Genomic DNA, 10,347 nt, shown 5'->3' with positions numbered 1-10,347 from the left:
AAAGGGCATACAAATTTAATGTATACAATTTCTTGAATTTGGGGTAAGTATACATCCATAAAATCATCACCACTATCAAGGCCAGAGACATAGCTATTACATCCGAAGTTTACTCCCGTCTCCATTATTATTATGATGATTATTATTTTTGTCAGCATAGGTGGTAAGAACATAAAACATAAGAGCTACCCTCTTAGTAAACTTTGAGAATACAATACAGTATTGTTGAGGACGTTGTTGGTTACTGAGAACTTGCTTGGATACAATTAGGGACAACTTGTAAGTTTTAGGGAGCTGGTATTCCTCAATTAACCCTCAAACAGCGGAAACTGGGGTCATCAAAGCATCAGTGCAAGACCTCTCTTCTGGAGGGACGATTCTGAATCTTGTCCCACAGTTTCCCAGAGGATCTTTAGAGGACTGAGCCAGAACTCTAAAACAGCAATTATATTAACCCAAGCTTCTCTTCCCCGCCTTACACTCTCTTACTCGTACTTTCTGAGATCACTTCTCATATACATTACCTGTACCCAAGTTCGTATCTCTGAATCTGAGTTTTATGGCCACTTGAACCTGACATAGTGGAACAAAACAATTATAGTTGTTCATTTAAGTTACTTCTGTTGTTCAAAAAGTCAATGATAGAAATAGAAAACCCGGTGAAATTGAATTCTGACAGGATTGTAAGATGACTAAAATATACTGATTTTCAATTTAATTATTTTCCCTTTGCAGATCAAAGGACTCCCATGGTAAATGCAACTATATTAAAGCTATCTCAGTAAAAATATTTTAAGTGAATTATACATTTGCTTTTACTGATGTAGAATAAAACAATTCTCCAGTTACAAAAAAAATTGAAAGTTTCCTCCAATTAATTTTAATAAGATTTCAACTATTCATATTTGTTAGTTGTCCAAAAAAAGGAAATAACTCTAGTCAGTGTATTTATCACTATTATCACTAGTATCTTTTCTATTGAAAAAAAAATGTGTATTTGGTTTAATCTTCAAAATTACTCAACTATCTTCAAATGAATTCTATTCCAAGTAAATTTTATTTTAGTTTCTCTCTTCTTGCCATAGAGAATAAAGCACTTCCCTAAGGGGGTGGGGGAATAAACTGAGGTGATTCACAATACCTGCCTTAAGATAAATTTGTTTTATTTCCTTTTAAATTAAATTTGGATATTTATTATATCCATAATACAAGATCACTTACAATTCCTGAGAGTGAGATTGTGCATTCAAGGTTGCCCATAGCCCAGCTCATTTTGAGTAAATGTAAACAGTAATATCCATACTTTTTTATTGGCTAATGCTATAAGGTGGCATCTGTCATCGGCATCCTCATATAAACTCACCATTGCTACAGCATCTGTTCCATCACACAATGTTCTATTTCTGTGTCTCGCACATCTCACTAGAGAGGAACAAATATACTATTTTAAAATAAGTTGCCAGTGTTTCTAAATGAGAACTCAAATCATCTTGCCAGAAATGTACGTGACAGAACAGGAATAAACTGTGACTTGTGACTTGAATGATTATAAAAAATAGGTTAATTGTTTCATTTATATTTAAATATTAAGATTATACAATTAAATAATTGGAGCACAAGTTTGTGCTCCACTTTTCATCTTTTTTTCCCTAGTATGTGTAACTTAGTTTTCATTTTGGATTGTAAATCTATTAATAAATATCATGAGAGTGTGACAAATCTTCTTGAAACTTGGTAAATTCAACATAGCTAATTCTCTATGCCAAATATTCTCCTGGGACACAATGAATTAGAATTGAAACATGAATTCATTTATCTGTTCATCCATTCATTCTATAAGTATTGTTTGATCATAATATGTGCAGGGACATAGGGATAAAATAATTTAAAAAAAAAAAAGCAGTGGCAGAAAAGTGCCTGTTTTCATGAATTTTTCATCCTGGAAGAGAAAAGTGGAGAATAAGAATAAATAAATAAAACATTTAATATATATCAGATGGTGTAAGTGCTGTGAAGGGAAATAAAAGATATAGGGTAAAAGTTGCAAAACAGAGTGTTACTTTAGAAAGTGATTTGGGAAAGGTTTCTGATTCAGTGGAAAATATCTCAAGTGAAGTTAATAATTGAAATCAAAGATTCAGGAAATAGGTAGTTATTTTTCCCTTGTAGAAAAGCTGATTGTAAAACACCTTGAACTGTTAAAAGAAAGTAATACACTTGTGGCAAAAACTAGTTAGGGAAGCCATAAGAATCAACAAGATGAAGAATCTGCAATCCCAAAGCAGAGGGTAAAAATATGTAAGAAAATCTCAAACAGGCCAGTCCCTAGGAAGACTTTCTACTGTGCTTCAGTGCAAGCATGTATTTTGATGCAAACCCTCTACATAGTTTATGCAACTTAATGTAGGAGAGACTGCATTTTCTTTGTTTAAGAAGTGCAGCATAAATTATTACCATGATGTTAAATTATTCTTCTTACTGCTTTACAACTGTTTGAGAACATTTTGCATGAGAAAAATATGTCCAAATATAAATGAAGGCCACCCAATGTGTGAAAGGTAGCAGCATTCTGTGGCACATGGTGTGTTGCTCAAAGAAGGAAAGGACATGACAAATTTTCATTTAATCATGTATTTATTCCATTAATTTATTTAAACAGTATTCACTTCAAACTAAGTAGATATGCCATAGGACTAAGAGTTCAAGTTTTATTGCTGTTCACAGAACATAAACTACTGCCATTATTTCATTTTAATTGTAAAAAGGCTAAAAAATAGTTCTGAATTTGTAGAATATAAATGATCAGAAAACCATGTTGTATTTAAACCAGATTTTCAAATAATAGTGGATGTAAGCTTCTGAAAAAATAAATAAATGAGTAAATCAATGGAAAATTTGAACAAATACAACCTTTTACTATGATGTTAAGATAGGATTTCCTTTCGTCAAGCTTAGCATTTAGTTATAGCAATAGCACCTCTAAAAATAGTGGGGAAGTACCAAACAGGTAATAGTCAGTATTATAACTAAGACTCAATCTGCATATTATCTGATGGTGTGTGCATATTGTTGTGAGAATCATACACCTTCTAGGTCAAAAGATCTGGATTCCAACTCTGTCACTGCGATTTCCTAACAGGGTAATTTTGAGTTTCAGTGTGTTCATCTCTGAATAATCAACTATGCAAAACTTTCTGAAGGGAGACAGAGAAAAGGAGAGAGGCACAAATGAGGCAATGCTTGTAAAAGTTACCGAAAGTAGTTTTGGTTTTAATCACCATTAGTAACAGTATTTCTGAATGATAGTTTTATTGATTTCTTCATCTCTTTATTGAACAGATGTGAATTGACCCCCAATTATACGGCAAGTACTGTTCTGGGTGCTGCATATATAGCACATAATAGACCAGTCCTCTGCTCCTGGCAAGCTTATATTCTATGGGAGGGAACAGAAAATGAACAAATAAACAAGCATATCAACTACCAGGTAAGATTAGAAACACTGCAAAAAATAACGCAAAATAAGATGGTGCAGAGTGACAGCCTTTTGGGAGAACTATTTTATTTTATTTTGTTTTAAAGATTGATTGATTGATTCATTTTAGAGAGGCAGAGACTGGGAGAGAGAGCTGTGAGGGGCAGAGAGAGAAAATCTCAAGCAGACTCCCCACTGAGTGTGGAGTTGATTGGGGCTCGATCCTACCACCCATGAGATCAGGACCTGGGCCAAAACTGAGAGTTGGTCACTCAACCAACTGTGCCACCCAGGCGCCCCTGGGAGAACTGTTATAAACAGGCCAATCAGGGAAATCCTAAGAGATGTCACATAATGAGCGAGATGCATGAAAGAAGAGTGAAAACTATGAAAGCTTTTAGATAAGAGAGTTTCAGGAAATTGTTCAAATAAATGTAAGGGAAATAAACTCTGTGTATCGGAAAAAGCACAAGAAGACAAGGTGAGGGAGGAGCAGTATGATAGAAGGCAGGACCAGAGAGTTGTGGAGGAGGACCTAATATGGGAAAGGAGATGGGGATAATCAGAAAAGATAGAATGAAGGATTTTACCAGGATCTGAAGGAAAGTTGATTTGTGTACAGAAGAAGGCAGAGCATCCATGATGAGGGAAACATGGAAAAGGAATTGAGTAAAACAAGCATGAAAGTATTGAGGGAATTAGGATCATAATGTGAATTGTAATGGGATAGTGAGTCAAAGTCAGAGTTTAGAAACAAGCAGCTGTAAAACAGTTCTTTGATGTAAAAAATTAATTGGCAATGATAAAAAGGATGGATTGAAATGATGAGCATCTGAGGTCAAAGGTTCCCATGAGATGTAAGCCTAAGTAGGCTAACTGCTTTAAGAAATGAGCTGCTAAATCTCACTGGGTTTGCACAAATAGTTTATCTCTTGTGTAAAACACAGAGAGGGCAGACCCTCATGGGGGTGCTGCTCTACAGGGTCTTCCATTCCCCCAGAGTCCTGCCAGATGGTGGCTTCACTGGCCTCTTAAGTTCTTGAATTCCTCTCCTTTCAACCAACTGATGGGAAGAGAATAGCCTGGGGTTCAAGGGCGTTTCTTCTCTATTCTGGGAAGGGGGACTGATTGCCTCGTATTCAATTAGTTGGACCTAAGTCAAGTGGCCACACGTTACTGAAAAGGAGCCTGGAAATTACGGTTCAGGTGTATAATCAGGAAGAAAACCTAAAACAGAGAAAATATAGGCAGAGGTTCACAGACATTAGGTATAAGTAGATAGCATGAAAGAAATGTAGTCCAAAAATATACATACTAGAAAGAATAATAGCATATGTAAAATAAATAGCACAAAGGAAACTTTGATATCATAGGTGCTATCTCTCTTATTTTAACAGTCCTATTAAAATAAATATGAAAAATAATCATCAAACAGCTTTTCGATAAGTATCATTAGGGCCAACTTTTTATAACAAAGTGTTCTTTTATTAAAATATTACCTTTAGAGTTAAATTTCATATTTTCCGGCTTTCTACCCACTCTTAGAGTATATCAGTGTGGACTGTGACATTTCAATAATGGGATTATTTTTAATCATTTATTTTTCCCATGTTCTCTAAGTGAATAATTCTGGTTCATTATGTCCTCATTCTAAAATGCAATATGTGTATGCATCTGTGTGATTGTTATTTATTGAAAAACTATTTTTTCTTACCAATTAGAAACTTAAAAAGAGCTTAAAATGAGGTTTTCCTCTTAATTTAAGGCAGAAATATAAAAATAGCTACTTCGTATCTGGAACTATTTGGAAGCATCACTGAGAGCAAGATTTTAAAATATAAAATGATATTCTTTGAAGATAATGTAATAGTTGTGAACTTATCCAGAATGGTTGTTAAAATCACATTTGGCCCTACAAATCTGACCTGTAGGTACAGATTTGGCTTACAATGACCCATGAAAAATTGATCAAATTTTCCTATGCTCTAAACATCTATGTAGTAGTAGTGCTGTGGTCATTATAATAAAACAATCACATTTTTTGAAGTTCACTTTGACATTAGAAAAGTATCCTCAAGCAAGCACGTGATCCAGGTAACAATTCTCTTGATCAAGGAAACATGACATAGAATTATTGTTGATTAAATTCAGGCATAGCAGTAATTAAACCTATGTGTGTAAAATAACTCTTGGCCTTACATCTGAAGTAAAATCCTACCATTCTCTCATATTTATTCTCTCTCCTTTCTCTCATGGTATTATCTGATATCTAAAATCTGACTAAATCTTGTTATTTAAAAATATTAACTTCTGATATAAGCAGATTCTATTAATGATAGTACTTGTAGAAATCGGTGTTTTTTTAAAAGTATTTTTCCTCATATATCCCCCATGAATACATAATAAAACAGTATTTTCAAGAAAGTTACTAGGTTGACGACTAAATGGTAACAGTTTAAAATAACTAAACAGTTTGAAATTTTGAGGCATTAGATATTGGCATTTAAAAATGGACAGGTTATGTCAGCTTTTTAAATTATATCCAATGAGATCTAAATATCATAATGATTGGATACAGGACATCACTAATATAAAAGAAATACACAAACAAGTGTAATACTGCATTGCATGATTTTTGCTTCTTTAGATCATATTCAATCCCAATTCCTTCATCAAATTTTATTCACATATATACAATACGCTTAAGTCTTTGTTGAAAGCCTTTTATTATTTCTCTACAATAAAATATATTAAATATACATGTTATTTATGTATAATTATTTATGTATGCATATAGGTATTATTTATGTTTGTTTGTTTGTTTACTTATTTAAATTTAAGGGCACTTTGGTGGCTCAGTCAGTTAGGAGTTAGGAGTCTGCCTTGGGCTCAGAACATGATCCCAGGTTCCTGGGACAGAGCCTAGCATCGGGCTCCCTGCTCAGTGGAAGCCTGCTTCTCCCTCTCCTTCTGCCCCTCTGCTGCTTGTGCTCTCTCTCTCTCGTTCTCACTCTTTCTCTTTCTCTCTCTCTCTCTCTTAAATAAATACAATCTTAAAAAAATTTAAATTATTTTTAAAATGTCTTATAAGCATAAGATAGTAAATGTTAAAAATTATTTTAAACTGACACACCTTTACTATTCTATATAAATGTAATGAACAATTGATCAGATATTCTATCATGTATCCATGGATGAATACTATTTATGGTGAGAGTAATGTGGAGTTGAATTTTTTAATTAAAAAAATAGGTCTGAACATGAAACTATTTTCATAAAGTATATAGATTTGAACAGACTTTTTATAAGCCTAACTAAATTCTTTGAATCTCTTCTGAGTTTTGTGCCAAAAATCTCATGCTGATTTACCATTAAAAAATATTTCATCATCTGTCATCTGATAACTAAATTTGGTTCTCCTTCAGTTCTGTTAAAAAGTATGAATTGGAAACAACCTGAAAAACCATTTGTCTTCTAGTCATTAGTCTTTTATTTTCTCAATTTTAACGCCAAAATCTAGTTTATCCCCTGTATATATACCAGAGAGAGAAAGAGAGAGGGAGGGAGTGTGGGAGGAAGAGAAAGAGAAAGAAAGAGAGAGGTACTGAGAGACAGAATGAGGGAAACAGTGGAGAATTTTACATCCTGGAACAACATACCATAATGAGCCTTAGGATGGGTGAGAAGTGTCCCTTTTTAGTATAAAGCGTAGATAAATGTATTAGAGAGAGGAGATGTAGAAAAGAAACTGCTTCACTCAGAAACCTTATCAGTCTTAGGAAAGAATCCATATGGAAGTGAGGATCAGGAAATTAATTTTCTTAAAACCATCTGTGCTTGTATCTTATAACCCCAGGCTATGTATACCCCAGTTGGAAGACAACTGGTCTAAAGAGGCTGTCTGCAAACTGGAGACAATCCCTTGGAGAATTTGAATATGCAGACTGACACTATTTCCTTCCTTAGTCCCTTTTTGAGGGGGGTCACATGTCACAGATGACATGTGATATGTCCTGTGTAAAGAGTAGAAGTTCTACATCCTAGAATGATTGACAGTGTCACACTTAATCTTATATTTGCCTCAGCATAACTTAATGAAGTTTGCATGTGCACAGCCGAACGGACTTACACACTATATGTTTTGTAGTTTTAATTAATACAATACTTACAAAATGGACAAGTGGACTACAGAGATTTCTGCAAAACAAAGACATATTAAAGATAACATATGATTAATAATCCAAACATCAACAAACATCAGAAGATGGCAGAAATCAAGTTCAATCTTCTGGTAGACCACACTACAAGACAAAAACAGTAATGGTTTAAACTGACATGACAAGCAGACACCAAAAAATTTCTATCATGAGAAGACAATGTGAAGTGTAAGTGTACTTAATGGAATCATTAAAATACGTTTTATCATTGTTCACACCTCTGTATTTTTTGTGGCTTATAATGTACATACTTGCGTTAAGTAGGAAGTATGTGTACATAGTTTATAAATAAATAAATGTATTTTGTAATACTTTTCCAAAAAAATTTTATTTTATTTTATTTTATTTTTTTCCAAAAAAATTTTAATGATGGAATGTGGTATCAAAAAATTGGGGGGACCGTGCTCATTTTGGCAGCACATATACTAAAATCGGAATAATACAGATATTCACATGACCCCTGCACAAGGATGACATGCAAATTTAAGCATTTCATATTAAAAAACAAAAAAATTGGAGAGACCACTTGTCTAGAGAAAACACTAGGATTAACTTTCTTATATGATAAAAAAGAACAAAAGCTTAGAAGCTCCCTATCTGGAAATTTTGTCAGCTATATTTCCTTTCTCTTTTTTTGCACTAAATGACAAATATACAAATGGCAAATAGAGACTTTGGAACAGTCTATTTCCAGTGATGCTTATGACAACATAATTATGCTATTCTATATGTGTAGTGTCAATGATACTATGATTTTCACATAATTTGTATGTAAATAATTAAAGACAATGATTTTTTTGGAACAGTAGCATATAAAGATTGGAAAAAGATATGTAATTAGACGCAATTTTCTTTTAAGGTGAGTCATTGCCCAGCAACATTCTTACTTAATATAAATTCCAACGGAACTTCCAGAGTATTTGAGTCATGACCTGAATACTGCTTTGTCTGAACCTGGTGTTCCTATCACAGAGAAGCAGAAGTCTTCAAAGGAAAAAAAAAAATCAGTCTCTACCAATTTTACAAGTTGGTTATAGCTATAATAATCAATTCCTTCACAGAGACAGAGTTTGCATATAAGATTTTTTTCGTGTGTGTGTCTGTGTCCTTATAGGACCTGCCCTGGGCAGGTGTTCAATTTAGTGATAATATTACCATTAATGCATATTTTTCAGTTTAAGAAACATGGAACAAATATTTTTATTTCACTTCTGCCAAATTATAGAAACGTAATTTCTAGAAGATGCATGACTTGAAAAAAACCCTATGCTTTAATATAATCAATGAGTACCGAAAATGTCTTCCATCTAGTTCCTTATTTCAGATGTAAGAATTGCACTCCACACAAAAAGAATACAAAGAAAGTGCTAAACAACTGAAAGTAAAATTCATACAACTTAGGACACAAAAGCACCTGGAAAAGAACCAGAATGAATAAATGAATTTATCTGCACTACTCTACTTAACAGTTCTCAAGCTAGCACATGTGAACAGACTGGACAATAAGACTGAGGCTGAAACTGACTTTGAAAACAATGAAAAATCCAGGTTTAGAAATGGCTATAGGAAAACATTTTTTAAATCATGAAAATGGCCTTTTATTAGGCATTGAGCTATTTCAGCCACATGTGCAAACACAATTACAGCGATTTTACCAGTAGTTGTGTGCAAATTTGAATAGTAATTATACACATGTACACGGTTTCATTAGAATTTAATGCTTATCTTTCCAAAATATGATATTAATTAAAATTTAACTGTTTTTAGGTAAGTAAAATAAAATAATGATACTGATTTCAGTTTTCTTAACTAAAATATTGTTTTTTCTTTTTAATTTAAGCTTCTATTTAGAATTGGTACTCAGGATACCGTAAAAATTTTTCATTAAGCAAGGAGGAAGAACATATTCCACTTAAAAAATATAGCCCAACATAAACCCACAGCCAAGTACTAATCTAGATTTAATAGTTGATATCATTGTGACTTTTGTGATTTCCTTAGGGTAATGCTAAAAAGCTTTAAAGCAGTTTGCCTCAAATGGTGTCTCTCCTGAGTCTGCTACTCATCCAAAACATAACCCATTAAAAACTGTTAAGTAAGAAGACAGGAAAAATTAAAGAATAGGAAAAAATGCATTGTGCATTAATTTATAAAATCTGTATTATTTAAATATATTTTGTGTCACCAGATTGAAAATCTGTATGTCCTCTAAATGCAAAGATACTTAAAAATCAGCATTTTAGGGGTGCCTGGATGGGCCAGTTGGTTAAGCATCAACTGTTGGTTTTAGATCAGGCCATGATCTCATGGGTCATGAGATTAAGTTCTGGGATGAGCTCCGTGCTCAGCAAGGACTCTGCTTGAAACTCTCTCCCTCTGCCCCTCCCCCCACTCGCACTTTTCTTTTTCTTTCTTTCTTTCTTTCTTTCTTTCTCTTTCTTCTTTCTTTCTTTCTTTTCTTTCTTTTCTTTCTTTCTTCTTTCTTTCTTTTCTTTCTTCTTTTCTTCTTCTTTCTTCTTCTTTCTTTCTCTCTCCCAAATAAATAGATAAATCTTAAAAAAAAACAACAACAACAGCATTTTATTTTGAACATTTTGCAAGTAAATATACCATGATCTTGGAATTTAAAGATTCTTTTTTTTTTTTAGATTTTTT

General features: G+C 33.2%; 1 pseudogene; it reads left to right on the top strand.

The window, feature by feature from the left end:
* The first annotated feature begins 8,093 nt into the window (after positions 1 to 8,093).
* LOC119865552 lies at positions 8,094 to 8,194 on the top strand (annotated as a pseudogene).
* Positions 8,195 to 10,347: the final 2,153 nt, after the last annotated feature.

The sequence above is a fragment of the Canis lupus genome, chromosome 13 (genome assembly GCF_011100685.1).
Source record: "Canis lupus familiaris isolate Mischka breed German Shepherd chromosome 13, alternate assembly UU_Cfam_GSD_1.0, whole genome shotgun sequence".
NCBI classification, from domain to species: Eukaryota; Metazoa; Chordata; class Mammalia; order Carnivora; family Canidae; genus Canis; species Canis lupus.
This window is presented reverse-complemented; position numbering and strand designations above follow the sequence as displayed.